Source organism: Ptychodera flava, chromosome 1 (assembly GCF_041260155.1).
Source record: "Ptychodera flava strain L36383 chromosome 1, AS_Pfla_20210202, whole genome shotgun sequence".
In the NCBI taxonomy this organism is placed as follows: domain Eukaryota; kingdom Metazoa; phylum Hemichordata; class Enteropneusta; family Ptychoderidae; genus Ptychodera; species Ptychodera flava.
This window is the reverse complement of record NC_091928.1, coordinates 42,983,672-43,001,047: the sequence shown is the minus strand read 5'-3', so window position 1 is coordinate 43,001,047 and position 17,376 is coordinate 42,983,672. Positions and strand designations below refer to the sequence as shown.

The 17,376-nt window shown below is 38.6% G+C and overlaps 1 protein-coding gene across 1 annotated transcript in view; it reads left to right on the top strand.

Moving 5' to 3' along the window:
- LOC139138135 (probable G-protein coupled receptor 19) overlaps positions 1–17,376 on the top strand; it is a 65,711-nt gene that overhangs the window by 30,440 nt on the left and 17,895 nt on the right. The window lies entirely within an intron of this gene.

The window sequence follows — 17,376 nt, the reverse complement described above, 5'->3', positions numbered from 1 at the left end:
TGTCCATCCATGTCCTAAGCTCAGAGTTTCTAGAGTCAGAAACGTTACTTATTCAGTGTGTTCTACTAAGATGATAAAAGTGAACGCGACAGTTCACTGTCTGTATCGCTTCTCCATCAGTAAGCTGTTAGGTGAATAACAGACAGCCAGCGGAGATGCCACACTGCAAGCGGAGATGCCACTTGATTTTATTTCAGCAGGACTGTTCTCGGAACTCAAGGTCTGCAAATTCAAGTCGAAGGCAGTGCCCGACTGTGACGTCGCCTTGGTTGCCAGTGGTTGATACGGGATTCAGTGTCGTTGTCATGGAAATACGCCGAGTATCCGGCAGTTAGAATAAAAAAAAAACTACAGTCGGCATGTAGGTAGCTTTTCCATGAAAAGCGTGGCGACGCGGCTGCTACTTCGCCTGTCAATGTTCTTCCATACATGCACAACGTATTTGATAACAAAAAACTGGATGTGATGTGTTCCTCCTGTCCAAGACCAAACCACCATAATAACACATCCGCTCACAGAAGGATCATACATATTGTACATGCTTGCAGATTTAACTCCCGATCTGAATCAGAATTATTTTACAAAATAATTTTTGTTAAGGTAGAATGCACATCGGGAACAGACAAAATAATTTTTTTAATGCTCCTCGGGAACAGATATTCGCACTCTCAAATTCAAATTTTACCATTTTCTTTCCGAACTATTAGTTGCTATAGACATTATTTGAACTCTGTTGTGATTTTGAGACGGTATTTCACAGCATCGAAAAGCACTGCCCACAAACAGCGGACCGATGTCCAATAAATTACACACTTTCTGCTCTTTTGTTACTGCAGCCTTTATGGAACTTACGTAATTCAGCATCATACAGCTAACAACGTGTAATTGATGTGTACAGCATTCGTTATACAACAACCAGGGGTCACTTGCACTACTACCATGCAATGTTATCAATTTGAAAGAAAAATAATTACTGCAAATGTATTCTGTAAACCTGGATTTACCGGTATTAATCTTCTGTTGAGACGTGCTCTCGATATTACAAATGAATCACTCAAAATCACCTAGTGATATCGACGTATACACCGGAAATTATAAACCATCCCCCCGTGAAGTTTCAAGTCTTATTTCAGCGTATTTTCACTATCTTCAGAACAGCACATGATCCACAGCAATTTGTTTTTTCATTTTCATTTTTTTGGTGTCATGTTACGACCGATAGCCAGCCTGACGAATCTTACATTCCAGGTGGCATATACATTATTATGAATACAATCTCCGTCCATCACTATTGCATGCGTGCATATAAGTGGCGACGGATGACACGAGAGAGAGAGAGAGAGAGAGAGAGAGAGAGAGAGAGAGAGAGAGACAGAGAGAGAGAGAGAGAGAGAGAGAGAGAGAGAGAGAGAGAGAGAGAGAGAGAGAGAGAGAGAGACAGACAGACAGACAGACAGACAGACGACAGACAGACAGACAGATAGACACAGAGAGAGAGAGAGAGAGAGACAGAACAGACAGAGAGACAGACAGACAGATAGACAGAGAGAGAGAGAGACAGACAGACAGACAGACAGAGAAGAGAGAGAGAGAGAGAGAGAGAGAGAGAGACAGAGAGAGAGAGAGAGAGAGAGAGAGAGAGAGAGAGAGAGAGAGAGAGAGAGAGAGAGAGAGAGCATTCCATATAATTTGATGATGCCGTATTCCGCCGTGGCGAAATTAACGCTGTTTTGGTGTTGCGTGCCTATTTATATGATATGATCACAAGAGATGTTTACCGTAACGATGATAACAGGAAGTGCAATTATCAACGAATAGATTGTTTGATTGACTCTGCGTGATGTCAGGAGGATATGTTATCAAATGTTACCAAAGGCAACATCTGCTACAGATGTTCTTTTGAATAATTTGGTTGTTCCTTTTTCGTAAACAACCATAAGGGGTTGCTTCCCATATTTTAGATATTCGACTATATGATCCGAACACACCTAGTAACTACCCACAATGGTTAACTCGAGCAATCTTTCTGGCCTCGGTTATATATATTGAATGTGACCAGGCCTCCCTGGTCGTTAGTTTTTTCTGACTTTTATTCAGCCAGATGTGAACTGTCTGGAGAGCGACTTCATTCGAATTGACAGCACTTTCATCAGTGGCCACGCTATTGAAAATCCAAGCACGTACTCCGTCCCAAAACCTACTTCATCTGGTCGCTTAGCTCTTAAAACTCTACAGGGATCGATATCAATTGAACACAGAAAGAAACAGACCGCATTTTGCAAGCAGTCCGCACAACCAGAAGATAATGTCCTCGCACTAATCTCGCAACAGATGTGGTAAAATTCGGTTGTTCTTGAAACGTTTATCTGACATTTTGCAGCCGTCGATACGCGGAAACTCATGAATAAATCTGAAAGAACTGTCTTCTGATTACGTATTGTAACGCCCGGCACCCGGCCATGCGTGTGGATTATCCGCAACACTTTTATTGGTCGCTTCGACCCGCGAAACTGTCCGTTCATACTCGATGTATGCGACATTTTCACGCCGTGAATATGTGTAATAGGAAAACCGATATTCGCTAACATTTGTGCGTATACGACGTTTTGCATAGACTTCTTGCACGGACGGTATGTAATGCATGTGAAATAGTTTGAGTTTCGATTAAATCATGCTTTTTAGTGTAGCGGACATAATAAAGGTTTACAACCACAAACGAGTTGCAGACCGTGACACATACGTGCACATCAGCGCGCCTTGCCCGTTTAGATTTGGCTGTCCTCTCTAGCTCCCTCTTGCCCACAGGCGCTTGGCACATTGCTGGGATAATAATCGTATTTAATATGTAGAATGTCTATATTGAACCTGATTATTCAATAAAAGAATCACCCTACGCGATATTAGTGTAGGCATGATATAGGCCTACACGTTGACTGGCATTGTACCTATGGCTGCCTGGCTCGGGCCCGGCGAACGCACTGCATAATCATCAATGTGTAGAATGTCTACATGACTTCATTATTTATTTAAGAATAACGGTAAGCGATATTACTGTACATGTCGGCTAGCTTACCGAGCGGCTGTAGAGCTCTACAGGGCTTGGGCCCGGCTTTGACCCGTTGTCCACTGCTGCACAGAGAAGTTCCTGTCTGTGCAGCAGTGGACAACGGGTCAAAGCCGGGCCCAAGCCCTGCAGAGCTCTACAGCCGCTCGGTTAATCTAGCCGACATGTACAGTAATACCGCTCACCGTTATTCTTTAATAAATAGTGAAGTCATGTAGACATTCTACACATTGATGATTATGCAGTGCGTTCGCCGGGCCCGAGCCAGGCAGCCATAGGTACAATGCCAGTCAACGTGTAGGCCTATAGGCCTACACTAATATCGCGTAGGGTGATTCTTTTATTGAATAATCAGGTTCAATATAGACATTCTACATATTAAATACGATTATTATCCCAGCAATGTGCCAAGCGCCTGTGCTCTTGCCCACAAATGAACGTCCATAGTTAGAGCGGCACTCCCTTTTTTATTCAATCATTCATCCAGTACACAGATATAGTAGATGTAGACATACATCCATTCATCCATATATACATCCATTCATCCATATATACAAACATACAGCCATTCATCCATCCATCCATCCATCCATCCATCCATCCATCCATACGTACGCACGTACATACATACATACATACATACATACATACATACATACATACATACATACATACATACATACATACATACATACATGTACCCATCCATCCATCCATACAATTACACGTAAAAACATTCACGAATACAAACGGCACATACGTAAGTATGTAGATATATACACACTCATTCATACTTATGTTCGTAAATATATGTGCAAATTCATATGCAGAAATAAAAGTCGAATTCTTTGCCTGTACATTGCAGTGAGATATCGATTATCGTGGATTTGAGCCGATTGTGCAAATTTATGAGTCTCTTGTATCGTAATAGCATCTCTAAACTATTATGGTCGGGATCTTGAAAATGTCATTAAAACACATCTAGCAAGGAATAAATTTGCATGAAGGAGAAGAGAACTAAAAAGATTCCCCATCATCGTTCGAATGAAAACGAAACTGAGACGAATGATAAAGACTGCAGAATGTGTTTGTTTTCATTTATCGAACAAAAGACTCCGTGAATTGACTTTGCATGAGTGACTCTACTCGCGGCAGCGTCACCGCACCCATACAACTCCGCAGTCAACCGTCAATTTCATGCGACGGTCCCTCATCATCTGGTCATGGGTCACCGTGTCTATTCGCCTTGAACAAATGCATACAATATGACAGATTGAAGATAAATCGATGCAGTAACGGTGTAAAATTTTATCGTGCGCGTGAAATTTTGTCACAGTGTCATCGAGTATTCCAAGTTTGCGGAAACGGACATTTTAGCAGCGGTGTGATCGCCCAAGACCTTCTGTCGCCATGATCTGTTGCCACGTCCTGATAATGATAGTTACTTCGAGTTTCATCACTGATCTACGGCGTTGACAATGAACTTCATCTGTCATGGGAATTAATAGTAAGTCGTATTTGTTCACTGATCACGATATCATGCAGTGGCTTTTCCTGTCCCAATATAATCATCTTCCCGTTTCTCTGCCGTAAACGCAAGAGATGTTACCGGGACTCCGAGGTGTTGTGAAAACATGTCAGTTGATGGTCGCCATGGCAACGCCACTGGAATATGAATTCTGTATGAATGCAATTCATAGCGACGCTGCAGTCAAACAAGACGGACACCATTTTATCACGCACTTGAGTCCCATAGCGTGGCCATACCGCGCTAGGCGTGAACAAATGTATGTATATAGACGAGGTTGTGTTCAAATTTAGTTCGAATGTCAAATTCTGGTAGATTGTGAACGGACGGAGGTAAGCCGCTGTTTATGTCTATTATTCTGCCTATTTTAGTGTGTAACAGTTACAATTTCATACCGCACCCTCATGTTTTTGAAAACAAATTACTCATTAGAAAAATTCGATCGCCAGTTTGTTGCAAGACAACATATAATAATCAATACAAAGGGAAACCCATGATCAATGTCTACATACGCGCTGTTTGAATACGAACTACTTTGTGGCACATTTCCTCAAAGCAAAGATATGTCGACTTTGACAATCACGAATACATCGATCGTCGGGTTAGAGGAATCCAGCTCCTCTTAAGACGTTTCTCCGACGAACTCAGTGTTATCGAAAACATAACGAACCTTAACGAAACGAACCCCAACATTGTACAAGGTTCTTTGCGGCTATAGAGCATTCCAAGTTGGTAAAGCATATTCATGATATTAATCAGAGGCGCAGCGGGCGATTTTGTACAAATGTGTTAATGCCACACCTGAGATGTAAAATCGTTGTAATCTTAAACGCATGCGCACTTCCTATTCTTTCATCGGTGTGCACATTGCGTGCCCAGGTACATATATATGTACATGTATGCATTCTACGTAGGTACATTATACATGCATGCATTCATACATACATACATACATACATAGATACCTACCTACCTATCTACTTACATATAAGCATACATCCATCCATGCATCCACACATATACACACACATACATATGATACAATATTCATGCATATATACTGACTACTGACACTTCACATGAGCAACGATTTATGCCTACCGAAAGAAAGTTGCGTTGACACCGGGAAACTGGCACAAATTTTTCGACCGTCCTCTGCATGCAGGACTTTGCTAAACCAAATGAAATGTTCATAGTCATATAGCAGTTTGAAATCGCATAGATTGGGATACCGGCATCGTACCTAGTTTTCTTTGTTCTATCAGGCGACAAAGCCTAGATCTGATGTCGTAGTCAAACACATATATAACAGATGTATCTGACCACGCACTTCAAACGATGTGGCAGTTTGGTAGGTGCAGTTAATACCAGAGTAGGAACAACCTACCACTGACCTCTTCATTGATCGAATTCAAACTTGAAAGATGACTGCAACCCCACAAATTTAAAGTACACTTTCAACTTCCGGTGTTGTCCAAGCAAAATGATTTCTCACTCTTTCAAGGGATACTTTTTTCTGCGTTTTGATATGTGTCTAATCAAATCATATAAAAATGATCAAATCAAATAATGACGTCACACTGGGAAGCAGTCACATCTCCATGATTAGCAACAATGATCGATAGCAGCTTTCATTTGTGCTTGTTCATTTTTTTCAAATTTTGACCTTGAACAGACAAAACTCATCGATTTCAATCACTTCATCCTCATGCAGTTGTTGTTGTGATATTCCTAAATACAGTAGTGATGTCAAGGCGAATATTGTTTCATACATCGTTGAAATGAAAAAGCAAGGGTTAACAAAATCAGCAGGCAACTGTGGCTTTCTTTTATAAAATGCTGCCATGACCCTCCGTTTTTCTTCAACTCAACAATTGTAGCCACTTGTATAAACCCATGTTTAGTGCATGCTCCAAAGCCATGTCAAGCTTCTTTTTACACGTATGGGATTTTCAAAACCATGACACTTCGCATGATTAAATTTGATAAAACTGTCATTAAGCGATATCTCGTCAAAATCCGATTTGCGTAGAGAGACTTACTGTCAAGCCATACATTTTTTAAAAGTTCGCAGACGCTGTCAAAAAGGAAATAAAAGAAACATCGACGGTTTTGTTATTTATATAATGCCCTTATGCACTACAGTAACATTATTCCCTTTTTCGCCGTGATGGAAGATGTTATATCTAGGAGAGACAGTTTTTGAAATATAAAGTTTATATTACGTTTAACGTGTTCATGCAGTGTGCATACGTTTTTATTGAAGGACCATACTGCCTAACATTTACATATGGGTTTATTTAAAATCTGAAATGACCGCCATTTGCTTTGTAATAATAGAGAATGGTTACGAGTTACCTTTGTTTTTTAAAAGAACGCCAAACATTATAACGTATCGTATGTACAGAGACGCATGGTTAATTTTAATGGCTGTCTTTTTCCTTTATCAGTCTTTGTCAAATTTTCTTTTCCATTTAAGTTGCCGGCACCTTTCTATAACTAAGACGACAGGGACATTCTGCGACCTGAACGCAGTTGAATTGTTTGTCTCACAGATTTGAGACTAGACGAGAAATAAAGTCTTGGAAAACATGTTATTTAACCGCTTTAACGGCGGGATTTCCCCTTCATACGTTTAACGCAGACTAGATGGGGAATGCCTAGCCATCGGTGTTCATCATAGATACCGCTCTTCGCAAACTGTTATTCTTGACCTCAGATTCGAATTTAACGTTGTGATTACGGTATCACGTTGGTGCTACTTGGCGCGTCTGTACGTGACAAAGATATCGTTCTGCAGTTCGCTTCATTAACTATAACAATTTACAGTTTTTAAATGTGTTGGTAACCTGCAGCAATTGAAGCGTGCTTCTCGCTCAGTTGACCCTGTTGAGTTGTCCCTGTTTTGTTTACCCTTTCCGTGAGTCTCTTGCTAGGTTTGCCGAGCAAAATGTTTGCATGAATGTTTTTTTAAGTAAAGTTGTAGTAAGCTTTCGGATCGCCCTGTCCACAATATTATGCGAGCGCTATATACACTGTGTAGACAAACTATTCTGGACATATTATGAAACGGTACAAGGCGTTTTAAAGGCCCACTTCTCATTTAAGGGACAAAGTCGCCCATTTTTTCATGAATTTTGTTTGATACGAGATACTACTTATATTGTTTGACATGTTGAAAGATACCAAATGAATGGGTGACCATGCATATGTTCGACCCCGGTTTTAGACACGATACATGAAACCATGGCGAAAATGAATTAATGGTCATGACCAATAATTCATTTTCGCCATGGTCTCACTTAATTTGTCTAAAATCGGGGTCGAATATATGCGTGGTCACCCATTCAATCAGTATCTTTCAACATGTCAAACAATATAAGTAGTATCTCGCATCAAACAAAATGCATGAAAAAATGGGCGACTTTGTCCCTTTAAAATGTGTATTTCATTATTTTTTTACTTTGTTTATACTATTAAGGTTAATGTTCTACCCCCCTCCAATCATGTCGAAAAATATGTTCAAATTGTCAACACAGTCTGTATGGGTGTAATGTCCGATATGATTGGCGACTATAGAAATTTTAGTCCGGAGTAGAATTCATTACATAGATAAAGGACCTCATATCTATGTTTTACCCAATGCGTTGAGTACAGGGATAACAATGTAAATGATTTATCTTTCAACATACCCTAGAGATAAAATAATATTTACTTGTTTATAGAACAAAAATACAATTTGTCGCCAAAAATCTAACCCTTCAACTGAGCATGTTAATCCCACTTCACACTGAGCGCCCTTGTGCGGAAAGTGCCACATTTTCTCAAAACGGCGGTAAGATGTGACATGTGATATGACCTGTCAGTAACATATACCGACCGCTCCACATAGGATTCCCCACATTTTCTCAAAATGGCGGTAAGATGTGACATGTGATATGACCTGTCAGTTACATATACCGATCACTCCACATAGAGTTCAAGTCAAATTGTCTATAGAGACAGCCCGTTCTGTAAAGTACGATCAAAATGTGTGCAATTTCGGATATTTCGCCTCAGAACAATATATTAGCGCATGTATCAGGGGGTGAAGCTTTTGAATGTACACACAGTGAATTGCTTATAGCGTATTACAACTGTTAGTAGCTGCTACGTGCTTTTAAAACCAGCTTATGTGGACATACAAAGCAGACTCACATATTTTAATGCCAGCTTTCCAATTAATTTGAGAGCTGGGACTCGTTACCATGGATACGAGTTTCGATACGGCTGTCTTATACTCACGTTTATCAGGCTTCTGCCGGTCAGAGGTTCAACTCAGAGTGATAAGCGTCATTTATCTCGCGTCCGCCAGCGTCAAGCATTAGGGCCCTAATAACGTCGAGTGTTCGTCCATTTATTTTTAATTTTTGGAGAGCCGTATCTTTGAAAAACGCTTCTCGCTGTCATCTCAGGAGGCCATTTGCGTAGCTATGTGACAGGCGAGAGGCCGAAGTGCTTAGTCGTGTTCGCATTTGCAGTGACCTTCACGAGCGAAATAAGCACAATACGTCTATCTAACACATCAGGTGATGTGTGCAGTGTAAAATCCCCTGTTTAATGCATTAGCATTCTCATGTTACCAGCTCAGTTTACTCGCCCCGTGTACAAGCTACATCATTCGAAGATGTGAACATTGACTGCACAAAGTATAACAAATTGCAAAACATGCACTCCTTAACTTTCCTGGACAAGTAAACTACAGGGAAGGCAAAAGACACTCGTCGCATTCAAGGTACTATGCGCATCGAAATTCAAAGACAAACTTTTGCTCAAACTTTCCTCCCTTCAACTTTCAACTATTTTCTTAGCAAATCAGGAACACAAATCAGAGCTCACCGCGCAAAGTCTGGTACTGGAGAAATAATCATTATCTTACATTTACCGATATTTGAAATTCAAAAATGGCCGCCATTCATGTCTCAACTCTGTGGCGATCAATAAATTTTGGATTTTCGAAAAGCTCACGAGATGAAAATTGTTGTTTTTAAGAGCTTTAAATGACCGATTACAATTGATAGATTAGAAAAGAATGGCAAAACCTTGATAGTCCGAATATCTGTAGAAATACTTTTAAATTTTTGCATTCAACATCACCTACGGGGATATCGTAGGACAAGAAACAGTGTTTAATAAACATCAAAATACTGAAAGACACATCAAAACAGAATGGAGTGGCAAGGAAATTGTAAACCACCAGCTTCTATAAACGAGACTCAGTACTCTGAAGGCTGCCTACAAATGATTGGATTAGAAAAGATATTAACATTTAATTCACCGACATTCAACATGGCCTCCTTTCTCTCTATTGATAAAAAGTATTTTTGATTTTCTGAGAGGAAGACAGATGAGGTTTAATGTTCCCGGGTGTCGAATCCTTTTCACTGAAGCTACAGGCCAGCAAATAATTGGAAGATCTTAGAGCCTTGCCACTCTTCAAAGACAATCTCATCATGTAACGATTTTTTATCGACAAGGTTTGTAAGTCAGGAATTACTTGGCGTCCTTTTGATAATTTTGTTCCTAACCATGTTAACCTTTGTCAAAATTTTACACCCATCTCTTCTCACTCAAAAACTTCAACCCCGAAAATCTGATCAAGTACTTCTGTCTTTTTATCTTACGTGTTTACGCACGTGAGATATTATAAAGGTCGCTCCGATATCTGTCTGTGTGTCGATATGTGTTTCTGTCTCTCTGTGAGTTTGTCTGTCTGTTTGTTTGCGCGATTTCTCATGATCAGATCTGAATCAAATCTGGTGCATAGATTCTGTTTCAAGATGACAAGCGCTGATTAGTTTTTGGTAGGTGTGGCTTGTGTATTTCACGCTCATTTGCATAATTAATCATTTCAGAAAAACAGACATACCTTGAGGACAGCTGCACAGAATTTGATGAGATTTGCTACAAATGTTGATCACACTAGGATTTATCAGCCGTGAACGATATCTTTTTCTGGTTTTTTTTTTGTATTTGGAAATTGTAAACCACCAGCTTTTATTAAAAAGCTTGAAAAAATTACAAATATTAATCACTAAGTTAATAACATGTTTTCGACAAATCAAGTTTCAGACTTCAAACATTCCCCAATCATGGAAACTTAACATCAGGGGTTACTGTGCAAGGGTCTGGATTAGAGAAACAAATTACCTATATTTAAACTTTAACCCTTTCACCCCCAGTTCCCTGTATACAAGTCCAACTTTACCATAGAAAACAATGGATTTGGGACAAACCATGGTGGTGAAAGGGTTAAAGTGGTCGTTATACCAAATGTTGGCCTCTCCAGATGGAATGTTTTTTGCATTTTCAAAAATACAAAATTGTGAACACTCCATTTACTCCATAGGAAAATAATTAAATTCATGATTTTTACAAGAGGGCGACAGCTTCCTTTACTCCACACTGAGATTTCAAATTGAATCCATGCAAGTAACAGTATTTGAAGTGTCTGAATATCTTTCAACCAGGCGATTTCTTCCTGAAAATGAATCTAAATGAAGGATGTTTTATTATATGTAATATCCTTTATTGGTCTTCCAGTGCCAGCATGATCCCCTGTGATGAGGTTTTACTTTGTATACGCACGAATTCTTTCTATCAATATGCCAATTTGAACAAATAATCGAATGGCCTTCGTACTTAACACGGTACTTAGTCCTAATGCATACATAAACCAAGCTATCCTTCGCCTATTGTCTGTGAAGACATTTTTGGACTCCCCATGTTGACAGCTATTAAATATACTGGCATTGTTCGCGCGCTCCTGCAATCAAAATACGTATGAACTAATATTCATCTGACATACACCCATATACAGCAATCAGTCCGGGATTGTGAGCTTGAAGGACCAAGCCCTCTGATTTCGTCAAATAATGTTTCAATAACGTCATCAACCTCACCCAGTTGGCTGCTTAAGGTTCCAAGATAAGAAATTGACCTCGTTAATCTAACAATTCTCTGGTGGTTAATAAGCTCAGAACTCCCGTAAATTATATATTTTCGGAAAGCCTAGATATAGGGGAAGATTTTGGTAACAACCGTGTTACCATTGTTTACATAACTATCACATGACAGGTAATTTGCATAACCTTTCAAAAATAGGTTTTCCCTATGTTTTGTCTCAATACTTCAAAATATCTAACTCAAACTTTCTGGAATGCAAGCTGTCACAAAGCTCTTCCAAATGGTGTCTCAGATTTTTTATATCTTGCTTGGTATTAATTTGAGCACAATTTTGAAGAAATCAACTAGGATTAAATTCACCGCTCTGGAAGTTTTTCTGGCGTAAAATTTGTTTAAGAAGGTTTAAAAAAATTCTGAGACGCTCTTTGAAAGACCCTTAAGACAGCTTGCACTCACACAAATTTCGGCCACATATCTCAAAGCATTGAAACAAAACATAGGGAAAACCGATTTTTGAAAGGTTATGCAAATTACCTGTCACATGATAGTTATGTAAATAATGGTGGCACTATTGTAACTCAAATGTTCCCCTGTGTCTAGACTTTCCGAAAATATATAATTTACAGGGGTTCTGAGCTTATTAACCACTAGAGAAAGGTTAGCTTAAAAAGGTCAATTTCTTGTCTTGGAACCTTAACTCTTTTTGATAAGCAGATATGCCAGACATGTTAAATTTTTCATGTAGACACTTTTATTACATGGAAATTGCCCAGTCCGTGCAGTTTTCTAATGCAAGTCCGATAATCTTATGCCATTTGATACACTGTGAATCCCTTTACGGACTTTATTATATATATATATAATATATATATATATATATATATATATATATATATATATATATATATATATATTATATATAATATATATATATGATATTTGAACAAAGATTTCAGTAATTTGAATTTCAAATACCAATTCAAATTTCAAAGCTTCAATATATATATATATATATATATATATATATATATATATATATATATATAATATATATATGGAAGCTTGCTATCTATTCTCATATCAAATTTATTTGACTCTATATTCCTTAACTAACCTTTATGATAAATGCTAACATATTTCATAAAATTATATATATATATATACTTTTAATATACAAGACATTCTTTGCTCGTTTTGTTCTCTACATGCAAAAACAAATTACTGTAAAGTTTGTAGAAGGTATTAAAATTCATTTAATTGTTTGACCTTTTCATCAGATTCAACGTCGCATTTAAATTCTTAGAAAGATCCGGTGATATTATACATTTGTCGCGTGCCAGAACTTTTAATGAAAGCTATGATGAAATGATAATGAAATATTTATTACATCGATGTTTTTGTGGCACTTGGTATTATCGGCAGTTTACAGTTCATAATGCACAAAATGGCGGACATTCATTGAACAGTTTCAGTTTTTATTTGGTGTGTATGAACCATCACGCCTACACATAGGCCGTTCAATCAAAGTTATATTTAGCGTCGATATTTCGTGTAATGATTTCGCAGCTCACTTGGAGCTGCCTGGATAATTCATTCCAAAATTACCAAGCCTTCAGAGATGTTTCGCAATTCGACGTCATACGAGGTGCACCGTATTCGAGTCCTTTTTAGCTACTATAGACTATAGTCTATAGAAGCTATTGGGATGGGTATCCGTCCGGCGTCCGTCGTCAGTCTGTATGTATGTATGTATGTATGTATGTATGTATGTATGTATGTATGTATGTATGTATGTCCGTTTGTGAGGCGTCCGTCCACTCAAATATCTTGAGAACCGCAGTACTTACTGATTTGATATTTGTTGTGTCGATGAAAAATATGATTTTGAAAAAGTGCTTTTTTTTAATTTGTTGATATTGTGTTAAAATAGGCAAATAAATGCCAAAAAAGGAGTTTTTGGCAAAAAATTTTCTCCTTCATAACCACTGGTCAGACAGCTTTGTTATTTGGTATACAGGTCCCAAGGGATCACCCAACTTAGATTTGTTAAAATTGTGATGAAATATGCAACTCTGTATTTTTACGGAATATTTTTTTCCATTTTTGGTCAGGCCATCCTGAAATGAGCTATGAAAGATATGCACCTTCTTCATCAATACATGTGTCATGTTCTCTTCATAACACAGCAGAGCTTTGTCAACTGTTGAGTCGCTTGTTTTTTCTAAACCGCTGGTCAGACCGTTTTAATATTTGGTTTACAGGTCCCTAGGATGACCTTAGTGAGATAATTTCATACAGTCAGGAAATACTTAATTTTGTATCCATGTCTATAGTAGCTTCAGGGACTTTGGCCCTATGTTTTTAAAGTTTGTTACTCATCCAACATGTGAACCCAATTACAGGATGAGGTACCCACAACCCACTACCCAATCGAGCAATAAGGAGTAAAGTGCGTCAATTGGGCAGGGACACAACACCGTACTGGAGTCTCGAACTCACCGCCCTCTGACGGAGAGTCCGTTACTCTGGACCTACAGGGTCTCGAACTCACCATCCTCCGATGAGTCTGGTACCCTAACCATTGCCCAACGGTGCCTCCTTACTCGAGAATTCGAGCTTCTGGCCCGCTTATCGCAAGCATGTTTACCCGGCAAGTCGCAGGTCCGTTATATGAGCACCTAATAATGCTCTGAGACAGTCTCACCTTGCCGAATATAAAACGCAAGAAATCGTATTAAATAAGTACTTTGAAATGTCTATCATGCTCAGCGAACTTAATCTGTTCGAAAAAATCACTCAACGCAAGTGATTACCTGTAATCCCTGAAGTATGCGCAGATTAATAATGAAACCTGTGCTTTTCAAAGTACCTACATTTACTTCTCCAGGAAGACACGCTTTCTATGGAATCTTGTTACTGAGAAAATGCAAATAAAATACACTTTCTCTGAAATAACACGCACAATGTAACATTATAACATCTAAAATCGATCGGTACTTGCAAAATTTGGTACTAGAGAGACAAATAGCCTGAGATTTACCGATATAGGAAATTCAAAATGGTCGCCATCTCGTGTTAACTCTATGAGAAAAAGTAACGTTTTCGATTTTCGAAAAACTAAGATGGCAAAAAGTGTTCTTACACTGAGAGCTTTAAAATGAACCCCCACAAGTGGTAGATGAGAGAAGAATTGGAAAAGTTTGCAAGTCAGAATACCTGTCCCCGAGGCGCGTTCTACCTTGAGTCAAAGACCCTTCTGTTTAGAAAGGACAGTGTTTTACTAACTCCTCGAAGAGACTTTATCACTGGGTGACTAATGAGTATTCTAGAGCACGTGCTGATGACCGTCACAAACCAATTAATTTTGAGAATTAATTTTCATCATGATTACAATCCATTCTTGGACCACCTGTGACGACATAAAACATATGTTGGACAAATAATTGCGTTTTATCTAGGCAGTGTGCATAACAAAAGTTGAACATTTATTGGAATCGTCACATTGAGGTCATCGTTCACAACTGTGTTTGACATTCATCGTGTTAAGTTTCACAGTTTGTAATTATTTTGTGTACTCTGTGTCCATTCGGTCTTTATTTCTGTCATCGTAGAATGACCACAAAGTTTACAAAATAAATGGTTGAGTGACATCTTTAAAAAGAGATTTGGATCTCGTGCCCGTGGTCTTTCACGTTTTACTGTAATGGGTAAAGAATTCTCGTGCTGGCCGTCCGTGCAACACATATTTTGAATGGGATTGACTCTGTTTGTGCCCATCTTATTTACACGGTGAGATTTTTTAATTTCTATACACTACACTTTTATATTCTATTTAATGACGATCAAAGCAACTGTTGATTATCTCATCGCGCATACACTTCTTCACTCTTTATTTATCTTCCTTGACAAATGCTTGCGTTTTCTCGTTAAATCGTAGACCTCATCAACTCATCTTTGGGTTTTGAACGTTTGAAACAATGCCAATTATGTTACCATGAATATAAACATTTCATCAGAAAGTTTTGACAATAGGTGTAAATATTTTATGTTTACAGTAACTCCATTCCCGATTAGCTCCTTACATCAAGCTGACAATGGAGAAAGTATCTCAACGACCACTGGGGAGGAGAGAATATTTGTCACTTAAAAAGTAAATTACTACTGCGTATGTCGGTTTCAGGTACTGTTCATTGATATCTCAGCTATTTCATTGACAGACTAATGACAGTCGGTCTACGCGGGATAAATTATTAGGAGGTCGATCACATTTTCTATAAATTCCTTGAGAGCAAGCTTAACAGATGCATATTGAACCTAATGTTATTTTTTGCATCACGTGCCAGAGAGAAACAGAATCCACGTGAGCGAATCCATATCCGAAACATATCAAAGTATTGAATCTACTCAAATCTACGCAAAGCCGATAGCAAGGCGAACATATCACTTTTTTGGTTAAGATATGAGTTCTGCTTTTCCTATGTAGATACTGTCAGATGTTCTAGAGTCAATCACCTGCGCTCAGTGCGTTGACCTAGTCGCACCTGCTATGCCATTAAGGTTGCACCGACCAGTCAGTGGACCCTTGATTTGTATATACAACAGTCGTTACATCTGACTTTCACAGGGACTCAAGTATGCATAATTCATTGAGTGACCACAATCCGAAAAACGATATGCACGTACCGTAAAATAAAGGTGGAGACATCTTGGTGTTTAACCCTTTCACCACCATGGTTCGTCCCAAATCCATTGTTTTCTATGGTAAAGTTGGACCTGTATACAGGGGACTGGGGTTGAAAGGGTTTAAAGGGGCAGTTTCTTGATCAGATTTATCTCTGAGCCAATTGAATAAATGAACACAACTTTCAAGGGAGAACAAATGACTAAAATTACATAAACATTCAATGTCAACAGCCACTAATGCAAGACCCAGGGATTGCGGACTGTCCCTTTAAAGCTTTATATAACAATGACTTCACATTTCAGATGTTGTATTATGCTGTACAAGACACACAGAACGTTCCTCGTCAAGGTGAATAGCGTCAAATGTGAATAGAGTATTATTTGCATACATGACTCAGTTGCCATCCTCCGACAATGTAGTTGTGCAAATCCTCCCGCCAACCATTCTTCTAATTCATTCATAAAATGTGGGTTTTTTCTTTACATCAATATCTCAAAACCTTGAGGGTAGGATTTTGCGCGAGCAAGTACCGTAAGTGATTAATTTAGTGTGACGTCAATTGACAATTCTAGGGGCAACCACGCCATTTTGTAAAAACACCAAAGAATCATATCACAATGCGAGTACAAAAGTAGACATTTTTACGATTTATTGGTCACCGCATGGGTCGGAAGTTCACATTAGACAGATATGCTGGGACTTTGTAAGGGATAAATACCCTAAAACGGCATTGCACTTCACCCTTAGTGTCTTTGATCTATATTTTCATCATGACTACAAACGAGCGTTTGTAGTCATAAAAACAATTTAAATGTTGTTTGTTATTAATAAATTTATGAATATGAACATTTTTCCTAAAAGCTACAATATTTCTGTCATTATTGTATACTTAAATTTAAGTACCAAACTGGACTATCGTGAATGATATTCAGAATTTACAGCTAATTGGGTTGTAGCAAACACTGTCGGAAATCATGGAAATAGGACTATAATTGTGGCATCGCACAGTATGCATAGTGGATTCAAATTCAGAGCGTCTCACTAGTTTGACGTCGCGGAGGGATAGAGTGATCGTTAGCATACATATGGTGTGCTGACACGATTAACAAAGCAGTTAATAAACAAGTGGGATTCATGTGACCGATATGCAAATCA